General features: G+C 43.7%; 1 protein-coding gene across 6 annotated transcripts in view; it reads right to left on the bottom strand.

Annotated features, from left to right (window-relative positions):
* Positions 1-20529, bottom strand: part of LOC148009772 (methyl-CpG-binding domain-containing protein 2-like) — a 51583-nt gene that overhangs the window by 18322 nt on the left and 12732 nt on the right. The window lies entirely within an intron of this gene.

Genomic DNA, 20529 nt, shown 5'->3' with positions numbered 1-20529 from the left:
CTTTGAGATTGACTAATCTTTGAAGAAATGCAACCTAGGTGGAAGTTGAAGGCCATTAGGGCTGACGAAGGTGGCGAGTTTACCTCCAATGTAATGGCTTAATTTTGTGCAAATTGAGGGATACATCAAGAATTTTCCCACACCAATACTCCATCAAAGAATGGGATGTTGGAACACAAGAATCGGATGGTGGTGGAGTTGGCAAGGACCATGGTGGAGCATTGTCAAGTGCCCCAAGCTCTATGGGCAAAGGCCATAGCAATGGCCATTCACACCTTAACAGATCTCCTACTTTGGTCGTTCCAAACGTGATGCATTTTGAGGCCTACTTTGGCACTAATGTGATGCATATGCCACATTTCAAAGGAGCTAGGGAAGATGGATCCGGAGGTATCATGGTATCTATTCATGGGTTGCACCTCCCAATCAGTGAGATACATATCCCATGATCCTGAGACTCAAAACATCTACACCAATAGGGATGTGCACTTCATGGAGTTTTCAACTTAAAAGGGGTGTGAGAAGCACCCTATTCTTGGAGATCCAAGCAGCCACAATTGCAAGTTCATCATGAGCTGTTAGAGGATGAGGTTCAAGTGGAGGATGATCCACAGTTCTTAGCTTCACAACCGATGTTTGTTCAAAATTGAGATTCCGAGACAATGGAGTAGGAGGAGTTTTTGCCTCTTCAACAAACTTGTCAAACCCTTGGACACAAATGTTGAGATTGTCCTAGAGAAATAGGAGTGGCAAGATGGGTCACAGCCATCTTATCAATATCAAGCCCATTCAAGCAATTCTTGCACACGAATTATGAGTTCATGACTCGTACCATGGCAAACTGACTTCAATTGGAGAAGCTACACAGCATGAACATTAACAAAGAGCCATGGAGTAAGAATTAGAGGCCATTGGGTAATATGGCACTTGGGAATTGGTGCCTTGAGCAGCTAAACACAAAGTCATTGGAGTGAAGTAGGTGTTCAAAACAAAATAGCAAAACAATGGTGTTTTGGACAAGCACAAGGCCCGACTAGTAGCCAATGGGGTTGCTTAGAAATATAGAGTGGATTTTGATGATATCTTCACCCCTACCATATGGGCCATCTTATCAGTATCAAGCCCATTCAAGCAATTCTTGCACACGAATTATGAGTTCATGACTCGTACCATGGCAAACTGGCTTCAATTGGAGAAGCTACACAGCATGAACATTAACGAAGAGCCATGGAGCAAGAATTAGAGGCCATTGGGCAATATGGCACTTGGAAATTGGTGCCTTGAGCAGCTAAACACAAAGTCATCGGAGTGAAGTAGGTATTCAAAACAAAATAGCAAAACAATGGTGCTTTGGACAAGCACAAGGCCCGACTAGTAGCCAATGGGGTTGCTTAGAAACCTAAAGTGGATTTTGATGATATCTTCACCCCTACCATATGGGTTGTGACCATCAAGGTTGTTCTTGCTCTAGCTAGCCACAAGCAATGGCCAATCTATCAACTTGATGTGAAGTCTATATTTCTCAATGGACATCTTGTCAAAAGTGGATGCAGTGATGAAAGCGTGGAAAGTTGTTGTAATAGACCGCTGCATATAAGAGACAAAGGAAAGAGAAACACTACAAAAGAGAAGAGCATTGCACAAAGAACTCAAAAGCAAAGAGATTCTTGGAAAATGGAATCCATATACTAAGATATGAGACAAGTCACAATACAAAACCAATGTGAGTCACCGATTGTGAAGGCACTGACACTGACTCCCTCTCTCCAGCAGAACCTATCAGATGATAAATAATAACTGTGGAGGAGTGCCTAAAATGTCAAGAATCGCGTGGTGGGGGGACTTGCTTGAGCTGCTGCGCTAAACACACACTGTATACACAAGAGCAAGCTCACTCAAGAATACAAGAAGAGAGATAGAGGCCAAAACGTTTTCTTGCTGATTTTTTCTTATTCTTCTACACACTATACAATGTACACAAAGTATAGATAAGATACAACATAAAGGAAAGTTGCATTTTAAGTCAAACAATGCATAACCGACTACACTAATCGACTGGCACTATATCTTTGTCAGCTGTAAGTAGGTGCAACAAACTAAATATAATAAGTCATAAGTCAATGGCCATGCGAGTGTCATAATGACCCCATTGCTGCATCCCACTGAGCATGACCAACAGCATCCTCAAAACAAGTGGGCTCAACATCCTCAACTAGTTTCACCATGTAAGCATAATGATGAGCTATATAACCTTTAAAACCAGATCTTTTAACAAGATATCTGACCTTGCTAGATCTGCATACCACCGGATCACTCAATGGAGCCTTTACATTACTATGAGCTCTCTGTACACCTGGTGTCCTGACTGAAGGAATACCAAGCTCATCATCCAAACTCTTCGAACCACTAGAATCTCCATCAAATCCCAAATGACTGGTAGATGTATCATTATCATCCAGCACTTTCTTCTTTCCTTTGCCCTTCCCTGCAACACTTATAGATCCACCTGAAGATGTGGGGCTACTCCTTAGTCTCCCAAACCAAGGGCTCACTGTAGGTATAGTACCAGAAAATGATTCTTATCCACTAAGACTCCGTGATTCTTGTTTTTCTTTCTGCACATAGCTATCCTGATCATTATCATCATCTAATACATCACCATCAGGTGCATACCAGCTGCCCATCTCATCGAAGATAACATCCCTGCTCACTCTAAACTCACCTGTGACAGGGTTATAACAATGATACCCTTTCTACTCTAAAGAGTATCCAATAAAAATACAATTTTCTGCCTTTGGATCAAGCTTCTTCTGTAGCTCATCTGGCACATGAACATATGCAACACATCCAAATACCTTCAAGTGTGATACATCAGGCTTCTTGTCAATAAAGCATTCTTCAAGAGTCATCCCATGAATTGCAGCTGTGGGGGTTCTATTCATAATGTAGACAGCAATATGAACAGCCTCAGACCAAAAAAGTTTGGGCATATTCTTTTCAACCATTAATGCCCGTGTGACTTCTACAATATGTCTATTTTTTCTTTCTGTAACCCCATTTTGATATGGGGTATACATACAAGTAAATTGCCTATTTATCCCATGAGTCCTCAAGAAGCCACTAAACTCATTAGAGAGGTACTCTCCCCCTCCATCTGATCTCAAGCACTTCACTTTTAAGCATGTTTCCGTTTCAACAGCTGTCTTAAAAGATTTGAAGTGCTCAAACACATCACTCTTTTCCTTCATGAAGTATATCCATAACTTCCTTAAACAGTATTTGTTGCCACCAAGAGATACATTCTGTGTAGGCCCCCAAACATCTGTATGCACTACATCAAGTATTTTTCTACTCACTTCTCTGTCATGCGAGAAGGGTTGTCTTGTCTGCTTACCAAACTAGCATGCTTCACAGACTTTATGCAATTTTGCAACTCTAAATGAAGGCAATCCTGTAACCAATCCTCTGGACTGCATTAATTTCAACATTTACGCATTTGCATATCCAATACGTTTATGTCATATTTCAATATCTGCAACTGTTCCTTTTCCTTTAGCATACATGGCAGTATCCATTGCAGGAATTCCAGCATCTAAAGTGAACATTCGGCCAACTCTACTTCCTCTTGCAACCAACTTGCACTTATCATTAAAGTCTTCTACAAAACAACCTTTTGCATTGAATCGGACATGCAACCCTTGCTCTACCATTTGGCCAACAGACACTAGATTCTTTGTGATTGATGGCACATGTAATACATATGTCAAACTCTTTGTCTGGCCATCATACAAGGATAAGGAAACCTTTCCAATGTGTGAAATTGGGTGGCATGAATCATTACCCGTCTGCACATAACCTGGATTTTGTAAGTCTTGCATCTCTCCAAACTATTCAACATGACTGGTCATATGATTAGATGCACCTGAATCGATATACCATACATCATCATGTGTTCCCTTTTCTATAACTGTATTCATCATATGCTGTATAACAAACAAACGCTCATTTTTGTCTTCATTCTGTCGTGAAGACGATGCATAGTTTCCTTACTGCAATTTACCACTGCCAATATCATCCTTCTTAGCATAGCAATGGACTGCAATATGGCTTGTTTTACCACAATAATGGCAAACAATAGCAGAATTTCCAGAACCTCTATTCTGTCATCCACCTCTTCCTCTAGAACTCCCCCTTCCTCTAAAGTTTCCTCGACCTCCTGAAATCTACATTTCACCAAATTGCTGATTGAACTTGTTTTGCTGATTATCGCCAGTATGTCCTATACCATGGCCTCTCAAAGAGGATCTACCACGTCCCCTTCCTGAACCTGAGTAAAATGCTTGGACCTGTTGACCATTTCTTTTAGACGAATCACTCTGCATATTGATCTCTTCGGTAATCATGAGAGAGATCAGCTCATCAAAATCTGAAAATGGCTTCTGTACATATACTGAAGTAACAAATGATTTTCATGCCTTCTCATTGTTAAGGCCACTCAAAGTGGATGAAACAAAATCACCATCATCAAGCATTGCATCAATCGCTGCTAAAGCATCTACAATGCTCCTCACCTTCAACACATACTCATTGACAGACATTTTCCATTTCTTCAAGGCATTCAACTTTTGCTTGAGTTGAATCTTTCGTGCCTTTGTATTTACTGAAAACATGTTCTCAAAAATTGTCCAAGCTGCTTGTGAAGTTTTTGCATTTCTGATATGTCCCAACATCGTATTATCAATGACTATAGATAGCTAGTACATCACCTTTTTGTCTTTCGCATTCCATTCTTTCCATGCTTTTAATTCATCTACAGTCGAAGAGATACCCAGCTCTAGCTCCTTTTCTTCACCTAAAACAAACTCATAAAGGCCATTTCCAATGAGAAAGTTCGTCACACGGAACTTCCATGAAGGGTAGTTGTTCTTGTCGAGCTTCTCAATAATGGGATTTCCATTGTTCTCCATCATTATCACAAACAAGGATACAACACAGCAAGCTAGTCTTCCGCAATCTTTCACAACACGTGCACAACAATACACCAAGCAACTTTTTTCACTAATTGCTCAATAGTACATGTAATCTGCAATCTGTTTGCAAATAAACCTTATCTTTGTTTCTTGTAAACACTTCAAAAAACTACGGATTCGAAATCTGTAACTTGCATTTATTTTTTTTTTGTAATTAAGTCTAGCGATCAAATCGAATAAATTTCTTGATCTTAATACTCTCAAGAAAATGACATAACATATCCGATATTATTCTAGGCAGTACTCGTGCAACAAAAGCATCATACCAAATCTCACAGCAATATGAGATTTTCACTCTACCCTGCTTCCGGTGCCTCCACAGGCACTATCCAAGAGAGAGAGTGAAAGAATGAGAGAGCTTCTTATCCGTTGCTTGCTTGCTCGAACCTTACTTCTTCTCCTTCACTTCAACCTTCAAAATCAGCCTCTCTCAGTGGTGCGGCTCTGATACCATGTCAAGAATCGCGTGGTGGGGGGACTTCCTTGAGTTGCTGCGCTAAATACACACTATATACACAAGAGGAAGCTCACTCAAGAACACAAGAAAAGATATGGAGGCCAAAACGTTTTCTTGCTGATTTTTTCTTCTTCTTCCACACACTATACAATGTATACAAAGTATAGATAAGATACAACATTAAAAAAATTAGCCTTCTAAGTCAAACAGTGCATAACCGACTACACTAATCGACTGGCGCTATATCTTTGCCAACCGTAGGTAGGTGTAACAAACTAAATATAATAAGTCATAAGTCAGTGGCCATGTGAGTATCATAATGACCACCAATGTACTAAGTATAGACGTGCGGACCCATCTAGCCAGGTGATCCATCATCAATGTCCGCACATGTTAAGCTTGCCATCTCAACATAAAATAAATAGGCAAAAATAATGAAATAAATGGCAACATGTTAACCAACATAAAATGCTAAAATAACCATCATAAAATACTAGATAAAATACCTAAATAAACTAGGAAATAGAGTGGTGTCCTACCCCCCTAAATCACGTATACAGACTCAACCATGAACTGACATATTTGCTAACACCCTCTCTCAAATCATGGGTGATCTGATATAATACAATATACAATGATAATGTCCCATCATAGTACGTACAACAAGGTCCACCAAAGTAGAACCATGGATATCCAAGCAGTGGATAGACAGGCCACCACCAAGGTGCCTTGAAGAGAACCTAATGTTGATGGTGATCATACTAGCTCCAAAAAATAGAGAAGAATCATAGCAACTCTCAATATTTGTCAAGAATGTCTCACAATAGCATACAAGATCATCCTGTCAAAAATCCCTCTGAACATACATAACCATGGATTCCCCGCCTTTGGCCAAGACCACCAAAGCTTCCCCTCATGTGAGCTCAACCGATCTTGCCAACTATCAAATAACCAACTCATCATGAACCTAGATGTCAATCCCAGCTCTAGGATTTGAACCTACTAGACTTCAATCAATGCATCAAGAAACCTCTCTCGAGAACCTGTGCATCTATATACCTGTATAGATGAGGCTCTCTAACCCCATCTCACCACCCTCTCACACTTCCTCTTTGGCACTAGGGTTGTGAAGAATGACCGCATCATTTGTACTAGCAACCTAGAAGGAAGGCCCCTGCAACCATTACCGAGGTCACATAGCTAGAGCCTAAACCTGGACTTGGAGATGAGGAAGACTCGCCGAGAGAGTCATCACCGTCTGCTCCTACTCCTGCCGTAAAGCTACTGATGTCCTATAGTCCTTCCGGAGTTATCCATTCTTACCACAATAATAGCACTAAGACTTATTCTTCCACCGTATGGCACCCCTCTTTAAAACTAGAGCATTTGAAGCACCAAGAGATAGCATCCTCACAAAAACCTAAAGCTGAACACAACAAGAGTAAATAAGTCTCCAATATAACACTTATAGATGAGTAAATAATGTTTGCATGCTGACCATCAGAAGGAGATGCCGGAGGAGCCATGATGAGGGGGATACAAAGAAGAGGAAGAAAGAAACAAGGGATCTTCAGGGAGAAAAGTATGCCAAAATACAGAGTCACAAGGATTGCACAAGTTTAAAGCAATAAAGAAAGCACATAGAGAAAAGATCAGCATTAACTAGAGTATAGTGATGAGAACACGACAACCGGATGCACATGAACCCTCTCTAAAACTAAGTAGTGTACCACAAAGTGAAAAGACAAACCAAACTTAGCCAAAAAATAGCTTAAAACTTGTCACCCAGCCCTGCATAGAAGCAAAAAGGCAAAACGCAGATGCTAATGACAAAACACACACAGGAACAGCAATAAATGCAGTTGTCTTGCAGGAAAACTGTTTGCCTCAGCCAGCAGACACCCAAACACTGATGTAGAAGGGTCAAAAACAGATCCCCAGCCCTGAAAGAGCCCCAAAAAACAATAAACCCAAATGGCAAACTGCGAAATGCTGAGAAAATAGCAGAAAAACAGGCTGAAAATTAGTAGAGAAAGGCCGCATAGGCTGTAAATCAATCGCAGAAGTCAGAAACAGGTCCAATAAGCAAACAAAAAAATCAAAACTCAGACCTGAAACAGTGTAAAACAGCAGCAGGAACAATGATCCTGCTCTAATACCATGTCAAAAGTGGATGTAGTGATGGAAGCATGGAAAACTGCTGTTATAGATTGTTGAACATAAGAGATAAAGTAAAGAGAAACACTGCAAAAGAAAAGAACACTGCACAAAGAACTCAAAAGCAAAGAGATGCTCGGGAAATGGAATCCATACACCAAGATATGAGACAATACAAAATCAATGTGAATCACTAGCTGTGAAGGCACCGGCACCGGCTCCCTCTCTATAGCAGAACCTGTCAGATGGCGAATAATGACTGCGAAGGAGTGCCTGAAATAAATAGGCAAAATAATGTCATAAATGGCAGCAGGACGGCTAGCATAAAATGCTAAAATAGCCATCATAAAATGCCTAAATAATCTAGGAAATAGACTAGTGCCCTAGTCCATTGAATCACATGCACTGACTCAATCATGAACTAAGACATCTACTAATAGATATAAAAATCTATGTTGGAAACCTCCCAATTCACAAGGTCAAATGCCAAGGCACAAGTGTACAAGTTAAAGAAGGATTGTTATGGCTTGAAACGAGCTCCACGTTTGTGAAATGAAAAGATCAACACCTTTCTTAGGAAAAGGCTGGGGTATCAGAGATCAGACTCTTAATCCCAATCTCTATGTCCACATCTTAGGTGGCCCAATAGCCATGTTCATGCTCTACATGGCAGACCTCATTTTGATAGGAGACCGCACTCAGATGGTGCAAAAGACCAAGGATTCCCTTAACTAGGAGTTTGAAATGACATGCATGGGGCTATTACACTTCTTTCTTAGCTGTGAGATATAGAAAAGTAAGAGGGGGATTTTCTTGTCTCAACAGTGGTACATTCAAATGAGTTACCAACAGCTTTAGGCATGACATCCTATCAACCAATTTCTTTTTAATGGATCCAAATTGAATAGTGACAGCTTTTGGAGATTTAGAGCCTATGGATGCTTCTAATTACCAGAGGCCTGTGGGTTCCTTTAGCTTCTTAACATGAGGCTAGATCATTACTTTTCGATTGGCCTTCTTGCAAGTTTATAAGTGAGCCCAAGAAAACTCGTTGGCAGGAAACTATGAGGCTAGATCTATACTTTTCGATTGGCCTTCTTGCAGGTTTATAAGTGAGCCCAAGAAAACTCATTGGCGGGAACCTATGAGGATTTTACAATTCTGCAAGAGCACACCAGATTGTGATCTGTTTTCTCCAAAAAGTAAGGGTGATCCCAACATTGTGTTGCGCAGACAAACACATTACACTTCGGTAAGAAATGCCAATCTCTGAGGGTGCATTGGGGGCGAGTATAAATAATCTGGGAGGAGACAACCCACCATGCCGTGAGGTGAAGCCAAGTGAGGGTGAGGAACCAACATCAAATGGAGGCCGCACTGTGAGACCATTGGGACCTCGTAGGTGCCGGTGAGGTAAAACAAGCTAGAGCTCGTAGAAGCCAACGAGCAATACAAAGAATCTAGCAAGTCCAATTAGTTCTCCAACCACTTATGGACATCGGGCGAGTCAAAAGAAGTCAGAGGACAAGACAACCCACCACGCCATGAGGAGAAGCTAAGAGAGGGTAAGTGTGACATTAAGGTAAATCAAGGGAAACATGCACGAGGATGACCGTCCGGGGTCTTGGGCGCCTGAACGGGTTTTAGGGGAGCCTAGAACCAAAGAGAGTCCAAGAATAGTAGGACTCACCAAGGTTTGACGGCTGGCAATCGGATCACGATGGGTCTGGCCAGCAATAAACTAGGCAAGGCTGGGAGGTGAGGAGATCGCTCGTACTCTTTTATTTTTACTGCTTTTCCTCTGGCTTTTAGGGTCTTCTTCAGAACCGTCTGACATCTGTTCGTCGAGAAGACAGAGCCGACGGGTCTCGTGAAGCTGTTCTTTTCGGGCGCCCAAGACCCCGGACGGTCATCCTCGTGCATGTTTCCCTTGATTTACCTTAATGTCACAGTAAGGAACCAACATCGGGTGGGGGTCATGCCCAAAGACCACTGGGACCTCGTAGGTGCCAACGAGGTAAAACAAGCTAGAGCTCGTGGAAGTTGGCGAGAGATACGAAGAATCTGGCAAGTCGAGTTGGTTCTCAACACGCTCATGCATCTGGGGCAAGATTAAAGAACCAAGACAGGGATGTGGATATGAGCCAAGGCCGGAGTGAGAGGTCTTAAGCAAATGCCCCAAACTGCCCAAGTGGAGGCCAGGCAAGTGGTCATGTGTTCCACTATAAAAAGCACTTATCCCCTCCATCGCATGGGGGACCCCTCTTTGCATATCGTGCCTGTACTACCTGGATACAAGACCCTTAAAACATGCCATTCTGACTAGGAGAAACTGAGGACATAGGAGCCGAGGGCAAGGAACCCATAAGATGGTAGCCTAGAGACTCTTTGAGGCGCGAGTATAAAGAAATGACCTCTACCTATGCCGATGAAGCCCTATGATCAGGCCGGAAATGTGTGTAACACTTGTAGTCCTGGAGCAAGCTAAAAGAAGTCGAGAGTGCATCACCAAGGGAGGATTTGGAAATAGGTGACTTGGGGCTGAGACCAAGAAGCTTGCAACCAAGCCCTTCTCCATAGAAATTCGCAAGGACTCTCCCAAGGAGTTTCAACAGACTTCACCACAAGGAAGCGAAGGATCTTATGTGGGAGAATCGGACCCATGTGTGGAAACACACTTCTCAAAAGAAGCAGTCACCCATGAGGCAGTGACAGTCATCTCTCGGCCACAGAGTTCCTACAGTGGACAGGGTGAGTGGATAGACCCAACTAGCAGTGACATTAACTAGCCCCTCATGTCTACAAAGGGAGGTGATACCTACAACCTCTGGAATGCATAGTCACCCATGAGGCGGTGGCACCGACTTCTCATTCCCGTGAAGCCTCTATAGTGGAACGAATAGCCTCAACGTTAGGAGACTCGGAGCTTACTTGCATATCCGATGTGCAAGCATTGTACCCTTTACCTATAAGGGGAACAAAAGGTGGTCCAGATAAGATGCGCGTCATGAGTGCGGACGGGACCAGACCCTTGGTTGAGAAATGACAAATGATGTATGCTCCAGGAAGAGATGTCCTAAATCCCATATGCACAATGATGAGAGTGGAACAACCCAACTTCTATAAATCGTTGTACTTGACTATCACTTTCATAATGATAAATGCAATATCATGATGCTTTCCTCTTCAATTAGTGTAATTGTCATTGTCAGTCCAATACACAAGATTGTCTTTATGAGTCCAAGCTTCCATCTTGGAACCTAATTAACAGTTGCGTACTCATTGTTCATGTCAACATAAATTCAGTCTTCACCTTCCAACCTCCATAGCTCCTGCCATGCTTTAGATCCGACATTCTCACATGGTATCACAGCTCAGCTCAGCATGGTCAACTTCTCACTCTGCTTCTCCAGCTCCCTTTTTGCTTCTCCAGCTCCCTTTCACTTCTTCCCAGCTTGATATCAATTCAAGACTTCATTTCCTACTCCAACTTCACCTTCACCTTCATTGGAGCTTGCATAGTTGCCATAGCCTGTTGAGAAACCCTTCATCCGCAGTTTGCGTTTTTGCATTTTTGTGTTTTGCGTTTAGGGTTTGCAGCCCCAAAAAGAGGCACCATCCTAGACTAACTGTGCCTATTTATAGGCTGCCTCTGTCACTCATTCTTCACGACTGATTCATTCAGTCCGTCACCTCTTCTCTCCAGCCTCTCCACTACCCTCTCACCCCTTCAGGAGGACATTGCGGTTCGTGGTTTGTGGCTGTCTTCATCATCTTCCTTGTGCTATAGCACCCTTGTTTCCTTGTATCACATTCACTCCATGATTCAGAACTTCATCATTCCATTCATCAGAGTTTCTTCTCTCTTCTCTTCTCTTCTCAGTGTCTGCTGAGTTCACTCTGTGTTCCTCCCCGCAAACCCTACTGTCTCGCTGGTACGTCATCTTTTGACATGGTATCAGAGCTGGATCTGCTCAAACAGTGGCAAAGACCGGTGGCGGGTTCAGCATCCACTTCTCTTCTTCTTCCGCTGCATCAAAATTCTCGTTTTTGCAAGTTTCAGATGTTTTTAGCTTGCTACCCGCACCCCTTTTGCGGAGGACATCACAGTCTCAGTTGTCCTTTACTGTCATCTACACTTTGGCGCCTGTTTCCAGCCTTCCACCCGCAGTTTGCAGCTGTTTACAGCAGAGCAACTGTTGCTAATCGCAATAAGACGCAACCGACGTGCACTAAGTCCTTTCAAGCACACAGAGACTTTAAGACCTTACAAGGAGATAAGCCCTCCTAGAGACCACCCCACTGTGCGGAGGTTTCCCCTACCTACTTCCGAGTACAGTAGCTTCCACGGCCCACATCTCCTCCACAGTCCACTCTCCTAAGAGCCCCGGACTGTTCCCCACCCTTGGCTCATCCTAAGCCTCCTTCTTCCCTACCCTCTTCCACTCCAGTTCAAGAGGCCACTTCTGGGTGCTTTTTGACTTCTTCCAAGCCCCAAATAACTTCTTCGGCACAACAGGCGGCACTTCCTCCATCATTAGATGCTTCACAATCCGTGAGCCATGAGTGGTTGGATTCCCTCTCTCTCAAACTGGGATTCAAAGGGGGATTTTCTTACTTCGCCCTCAAAGGGGCTTCTAGTTCTTCGGCTTCAGAGAGGGCTCCTGCTTCTACTCCTTCCAATTCAGAGAGGCACTCTATGTGCCATGAAGTTCTTCACACACCACCACCTTTCACTTTGGAGTAGTGGCTCTCCTTTGAGCAGTCATTTCCTCTACTCATACCCAGGATCTAGAGGATCTACCTAGATCAGAGCCCTTGGGTCTTCAGCAGCGACTTGGTGGCTAGGATTACGCATTTCCCAAGTCGTTGCTCAAAATTGTATCGATTCTAGTTCGTACACACATTCGTCTCCTACACTACGTGATTTACCCTGCGAGTACAGGGCTTTGGAAGCTCACTATGTAAGCCTACTCCCCATGCAATATCTCTTGCAATGGTCAACTCCTTAAGCTGCACAAGCTGAAAAAATAGTCGCCTATCAAAACCCTGAAGAAGAAGCCATAGCCATTGACCTTCAAGGTCATAAACACTTCATTTTTCCACTTCATTCCAACACACTAAAGCCTCAAACACTCGGGACTGATCAATTTCCAGCAAGAGAAATTCTCAAAAAGAAGATTTTGAAACATCAAGCATCAACTATCAAGCTCAACATCGAGTAAGGCACAATCAAGGCATAGCATCTCTTGATACTCCATTAGTGCTTCTTAGCACTTGGATCATAAGCTCACTCAAGAACAACTCATTTTTTATCCCATCTCAACTGCTTGATCAAATATCTTGTAAGTCTTAACCCCCTTGTAAAAAGACAGACACTGCCCAAGTATGCTCATGCTAAGACCTCCTTCAAAATGAGTGAACTTGAGCAAAATAGCTAAATTCAATGGTGAAAGCTTTCATGCCTAGAAGGAAAAGACCATAGACCACCTCATGATGAAAGCCCTCTGGGATCTCTTTGAAGATGATGAAGGTAATGCAATGGCCGGAAAGAAGATTCAGAAAGTGGGATCCTTGCAATAGCTCCACCAAAAACCAAAGAATGGAAGAAGATGAATAACAAGGCACTAGGCATCATTACCTGGGGACTAACTGATAATGTGCTACATTATATCTCTGGCATTAGAGATGCTAGAACTACTTGGGAGGAACTTGATAGGATTTTTGGTACCCAAGCAAAGAATTCAAAGGTAAAAATACTCGTGCAATTTTATAAACTAGATATAAAAGATAGTACTTCCATGACCATACGCATTAACAAGTTCAAGAGCCTAAAAACCCAGCTTGCAACTCTTAAGAAGAATATTGTTGATGAAGACGAAGCAATAGCCGTACTACTTGCAAGTGTAAATAAGGATCCATATGAGAATCTTGTGTCCACCCTAAGTAATGTTCCAAGTCTCTCACTTAAAGATATTGAGTACTCACTACTTGATGGAGAAAGCAAAGTTAAAAGCAAGGATACAAAGAAATACACCACCAACAACAGTCTCTTGTACACCAATGGCACTTATGGAGCAAAAGGCCGTGGTCGAGGACTCAGTACCAACAACAACAAGGATCGGATTATATGTCATTACTGTGACAAGACTAGCCATATAGCCAGTGAATGTTTCCACAAGAAAAGAGCAAAACAAATGCAGAATGATCACCACCAAAACCAATTCATGAATGAAGAAAAAGAAAAAGAAGATGCTTCCGCTACCATCAACAACTCTGACAGATTGTTCTAAAGAATTTTCATTGTATCTTTCATATGTTTTTCCCATAGTGGATCTCTATTTTTTTCCTTAGTGGATTTGCTTTGCAAAAACCCTTGCCAAAGACTTGAGCTTTAACTTAACTAGGCTGCTCAAAGCTTGAATTTTCATGATTATTTCTTGCCCTCGTGGTAAGCGCTTCTTATGAAAGGCCACCAAGTCTGCAACAAGGTTGCCAATGTACTCCTTCAGAGCTGAATCCTTCCGTCGATCCGCATACCGAGCTCCTCCTTGCCTTGATGCAAACTCATCTATATACAGTATGTCCGTTTGCTTCAAAACTAATACGCTCCCCTTCAGCTCTTTCTCCAGGAGAAGTGGATTTGACACTTTAGCAAGGTCACCTAATGTAGCAAGCACACACATTGCTCCACCACGCGTTTGGTCAAACAAGTAAAGAAGCTTTGACTGCTTGATGAGCACCACTTCTCCGAGCTAGATGTCACAGGTATTGCTCAAAAAGGTCCTCATACCCTTGATATGGAAGTAACACTAAGCCTTAGAAGCAAATGGTGGTGGATCACTTTGGTTTAGGTTGTTCGAAAAACAATTCAAAGACCACAGGTGACAGATGTGTCTTTGATGTGAAAGCTCAAGTAGTGGCAAGGTGACAGGCTATCGGAATTCCAACAAAAGCAAATCATGAGCTAGTGTGAACTTTCCCGAAGTCTACGGACCAGATCGAGCCCTGACTACTAGTGGGCTGAGAACTAGTAACAGCTTGTGGGTCCCGTTGAAAGGAGGTCAGGAGACACGCGAGGAAGTAAGATCCATAGTGCACCCAGACTCAGTAACACCAATGTTACCTTGACTTCTTGAATGTTAGGTCCGACCGAGCACCTGATGGTTGTAGTATCTCTTATACCACTTTGATTGTTCAAGGTCTTTATGCCTATAACTCGATTTCGTAAGGACACGAATTCCGTGAAGGGTGGATGTGTATGAGGATAGTGGGGTGTGAGCACTTGGGCAACCTGGCATCTGCTCCCTCCTCCACGGCACCTAGTGCCAAGGAGCAACCATCTTCTTGCCCCCCGATACTGCAAGGTTCACAAAGGAGCCAAGGCAATCAGGCCCTATGTCCTCCATGTGAGTCGAGAGGCCCCTTGGGGGTGAGACGAGCCAAGGCATGGGGATAAGTCGTCGTGACTCGAGATGGTTCCGTAGCGCGATATGCCTATAGGGCGTCGCGTTGTGCTAGATAAGCTCGACATTATGAGTCTGGCAAATGAGACGCACAAGGTGCCAAGTGACCATGCTATGTGAGAAGCCCCATGAGAGTTGTGTGCCAAGAGCAAGCTGCGACGCGGAGCGGATATCTAGTCCCAAGGGGACTGTGATGCACTGAGGCGCTATGGCAAGGCGACGCGACATGATGGAACAGTGTCAACCTCCATGGCCACCCCATGAAGACTTGAGCCATGCAAGGCATGTTATAGTACCAAGGCCGAGTGAAACCCCGCGCCCGACCCTGGATATGAGTGTGTCCCTTCCATATATGCCAGGGCGTGTTGTGAGGTGGCACCTATACGAGAGGACGAGCACCTTCAATGGTTCTCCCTTGTGTGCACGTTGACGGGATGAGTGCCTTAAATGGTTCTCCGTTAACATGGGGCACGTTCCCAAGAGCAAATCTTGGACGGAAGGTTAATGGAAACACCTATCCCTTCCGGGCATGAGACTTGTAGATGTAAACACGGGTGAAGCTATTGATGATGCCACAATATTCATATCTCAAGTGTTAACGTCTACATGTTTGATTATTTAATGGAATTCCAATGATTAATTGTTTATTATAACTAGCTGTTTTTATTTAGTTAATTATTTTTCTAACATAATATTTTGAATTTTTTATAGCTGATGTGTAGAGCAAGATGAATTGGATATTCATGGCAAGCATAACTTACTCCAAAGACTTCTTCATTAAATTATTTAAATAAGGCGCACCGCTGTTTATTCTAAGGCGTGCTTACATCCTCTTTGTAAATATTTATTGATGTTTAAGATTCTAGGAGATATAGTATATCTCTCAACAGTTTTGTGGGTTGTGCAATTGATTGTAACCATTGATTCAGTTAACTCAAACTCTTTTGCGAAAAGAGTGATTATAAAGGGCCTATCTTTGAGCAAAGCAAGATTCACTTTAATATCATAAATACGACATGGAGGAGATGCCCACTCCATGTACGGGGGGAAATTACACCCAATAGTGTGTCACTCAAATTTACTTTACTCTTCTTTTTGTCTATTTTGAGATGTATGAGTCATGCTATCAATTTTTATAAGAAAAGAGAGTAAGGGAGAGCTTCTTTGGTTCGCTACGTGCAAGTCTTACATCCAATCTACGCAATAGTGGTATCACACATCTCAACTCAAACCAACTACACCTAGATTCCCAAGGCTTCAAAACCTCAAACCCCTCTATCTCTACTCAGAAATTTTGCAATTCAGGCCAAGATTGAAAAATTCAATCCCCTCTCGCATGGACCATCCAAATCAGCTTAAATCATCTCTAACTTCCAGCCTCTAAGAGGTGATTCTTGTACGGTCACTCCGGGGCTGCGGAACCTTATCAAGATATTATCAAAAATTCCCGTCCTTCTTGCCTATTCCGTCTTATTATTTTGCTAAGAAGCCGCTCTTTATTTTGGTGCTTATACGTCAAAATTCTATTATTACAGGTAAAGAGTCTCTTCAAGGCGTCTTTATTATTCAGATATCTTCATCAAGTCATCCGCAATCATTATGTCTCATGAAGGCTCGTCCAACACTACAAATTTTGATTCCACATCACTTCTTCCCCTGAACCAACCATGGAGCAATGCATGGATTTATTGGCCATGCAACTAGAAGAAGAGCATCAACATCGAGCCCAACTGGAGCAAGAGTGAAACCAACCTTCCTTCCATGGATGGGTGGTAAATCCTTGATTACAACTTAATTACAGCAGCAAACAATTAATGCAAATCTGAAAATACAAATTTACCTACTAATCTTGGACAATGCACACCCGATTGGCCCCAAAATCGGTGTCCCTTTCGGTATTTCTTTAGCTTTATTGAAGAAGAAGTTGATTTACAATGGGATTCTCCCGATCCCCTTCGTAATCCAAACTCGCCTTGCTGTCCAAAGTGACCAGCAAGTCTTCAATCTGATTTGCCCCTTGATTTGGGCACTTAATTGGCCTTCACCCACTTCATAGACAATGATTCAATGGTTGGCTAGTCCTCCACCTGAATTTAGCTAAAATTTACCTTCAGCCCTGAAAAATCCAAGTCTTGGAGCTTCCAATTTCTGGCACACTTCCCAAGGCTGCTTGTAAACCCTAATTTCTACTATAAATTAGGGTTTACAGTAGAGAAATTTGCAATTTCTCAACCTCCAAGGGTCCAAATGTTGAGATCTTCGGAGCAAGGCGGTGAAATGGCCGAGAGCTGAGAGAGAAAGTTGTAGAGAGAGAAAATTCAGAGTTTTGTCACGAAGAATGACTAAAAATCAATTAAATGCAACTACTACCCTGCCACAACAGCATTAAATGCTATCGCCTACAGCTGAGACATCCAAATCAGCTGTCACCTTGTACCTGCAATCGTCCAGTTGTAGAGGGTCCCCAATCTGCAATCGCCTCCTCAAAACTCACTCATGGCTAGCTGCAATGGCTAAAAATAGGTTGGCCATGGCTACTCACAACTCTCCCACATTTGCTATAGCAAGAATGATCTCGTTTTTCCTCTTCTTCAACCTTTTACTAGCTTGTATGGGCAAGTTTGCCAAGTGGCAACCTTCCCAAATGGTTTTTCCAACATTATCCATCATTAAATATTAATTTTCAGCCTTTAATTACTAAAAATTAATCTAATAATTATTTCGATGCTCAAAAAAATAATCTGACTGGCCAATAATTAAATTGGCTAAGCATCTTCCACTCCCAAGTCTCTATGTGCCATCTTTGACCATTAGATCAGTGTTAGCTACCATTAAACGCCACATTTCTAGTGTCACCAAACTGACACTTATGGCCAAATGAATGACCTAGGCCAACAATTGACACCAGATACCACTAAGTGCCTATGCTGTCAAAGTGCAGCGATGCGGAAGCATGGGACCAAGACTGAGAGAGAGAGAGAGAGAGAGAACGCAGAGAGGAGAGACAGAGACAATGGAAGATGAAGATCCGCTGTATAAAGTGTGCTGTATACAAAGATATGCAGATATGTACACGGGTGCAGTACGCGGGACTGCCTGTCTCCACCTCGACGATGCAACCTGCTGTTCACCTCGAAGTCCGCTACAGTCTGTACGATCTCCAACCTGAAATCTGCAGACAGAGATGAAATCTGCACGAGCCTCCAGCCTGTAATCTGCGAACAGAAGTGGTAGAAGACTGCTGGAATATCGGCTATAAATAGCCACAAAATAGGCGCCCAGTAAATGCAGGTCAGCTGCATTAAATGCAGCCGACTGTCCAGCAACAGGCGGACTGCCACGTGGCAGTCCGACTGTGCAGTCCGACTGCAGTCCCCGACAGGGTCTGATCGCTAACACCCCCTCTCAGAGCCTGCAGCCGACTGTCCAGCAACAGGCGGACTGCCACGTGGCAGTCCGACTGTGCAGTCCGACAGGGTCTGATTGCTAACACTCCCTCTCAGAGCCTGGGTGGGGCAGAAGCCTGAGGGATCTGGCATGTCTCCGAAGTAGAGCCTGGGGAAGCGCCTTCGTAAACAAATTTGCAAGATTGTCCTCCGTCTTGCAGTACTCCACCGCGATGGTCGCATCCAGAAGCTTCTCTCTGATGAAGTGGTACTAGATCTCTATGTGCTTCGTCCGGGCATGGAAAACAGGATTCCGTGCCAAGGCAATGCAACTCTCATTGTCACATTGCAGCAAAGTAGGACGCGTCTGGGGGCAGCCAAGCTCCTCCAACAATCTCCGAAGCCACACAGCCTCACATGTGGTGGAAGACGCAGCTCGATACTCCGCCTCAGTAGACGAAAGGGCTACCGTGGGCTGCTTCTTGCTACTCCATGAGATAACACCTGCACCCAAGGTAAAACAGTAACATGTTGTAGACTGCCTGTGGTCCACATCACCGGCCCAATCCGAGTCGCTCTAACCTGCAAGTACAAGATCTGAACCACCTGTGCCTTGCTGGATAATGAATCCCTAAATCAGATGTCCCCCTCAAATACGGAAGTATCCTCTGGGCAGCCTGCCAATGCACCATCTGAGGTTCACTCATGAACCCCGCCAAGAGACCTACAGCAAAACAAAGATCAACACGAGTGTTGAGGAGCCAAATCAATGATCCAATCAACTGACAATAGCGGGAAGCATCCGCCATGGGAGAAGCTGAATGTGAAGTGGCCTTCCAGTTCGGATCCATAGGAGTAGAAATGGTCCGACAATCCTCCATCGCAAAAGAAACCAAGAGCTCCTGTACATATCTCTGCTGAGAGATGAAAATCCCCCTCTGAGACTGATAAATCTCATGGCCCAAAAAGAAATGGAGTAGACCCAAATCGGTCATCTCGAACGTCTAATGTAAATCTGCCTTCATCTCTTTGGCCTTTTGTGCATGATCACCTGCGACAATCAAAATCGTCAACATACAACACAAAAAGCACACAACCAGCCTCGGAAGTGTGTACATAAAGCTGCGGATCGGCCTTGGAACACCGATATCCCAACTGTGACTGAAGGAACGGATCAATCTTCTCGTTCCATGCACACGGAGCCTACTTGAGGCCATATAAGGCCTTCTTCAACCTGTAGACTTTCCCATCTCAAGATCCAAAGCCAGGAGGCTGCTCTACATAGATCTCCTCCTTCAAATCACCATTGAGGAAAGCTAACTTCACATCCAACTGGTAGACAAGCCATCTCCTATGGCCAGCCAAGGCAAGAACAGCTCGAATAGTCGCCATACGAGCAATGGGGGCAAAAGTGTCATAACAATCAATCCCTGGGCGCTGTGCAAAACCTTTCGCAACAAGGCGAGCCTTGTGCTTGTCCAAAGAACCATCGCTAAGGTACTTGGTCTTGAAGACCCAGTTGACGCCAATCACCTTTTTATTCGAGGAGCGAGGCACGAGATACCAAGTGCCATTCCTCTCAATAGCCTTCAACTCGGCTTCTATAGCTTTCTTCCATGGTGCGGACTGTAAAGCCTCCTTCACGGAGGTGGGCTCTCGATCCTGCATAACACAGGTCATCAAACAATAGTTAGAGCAAACAAGCTCCGTAGAATGGGCCTGGTGCCGCCGTGACCGCCGCGGACTATCCTGCGGTCCCCACTCCTCAGGGACCCCCTCGATCCCTGAATCACGGAGTGTGTCACGGGCCCAACGAGGAGGAGGCCGGACCTCTCCTCGTCTCTCTCCAGCAACTGAAGACTCTGGGATATCCACCGGTGGTAACTCCTTAGAGGTGACCGATTGAACAGTAGACTGTATCGGAACCAAAATCGGAATCAAAAGGCGCGGGCTCCAAAGAAACTGTCGCGAGAGCCCAACTCTCCCCTGGATCTCCAAGAACGGGATGCTCCTCACCCGCTGCTATGGCCGGA

The sequence above is a fragment of the Lygodium microphyllum genome, chromosome 30 (genome assembly GCF_053477565.2).
Source record: "Lygodium microphyllum isolate KBCC chromosome 30, Lygodium_microphyllum_v1.1.10, whole genome shotgun sequence".
Lineage (NCBI taxonomy): Eukaryota > Viridiplantae > Streptophyta > Polypodiopsida > Schizaeales > Lygodiaceae > Lygodium > Lygodium microphyllum.
Note: the sequence above shows the minus strand (reverse complement) of the source record. Positions and strands in the feature narration are given on the sequence as shown.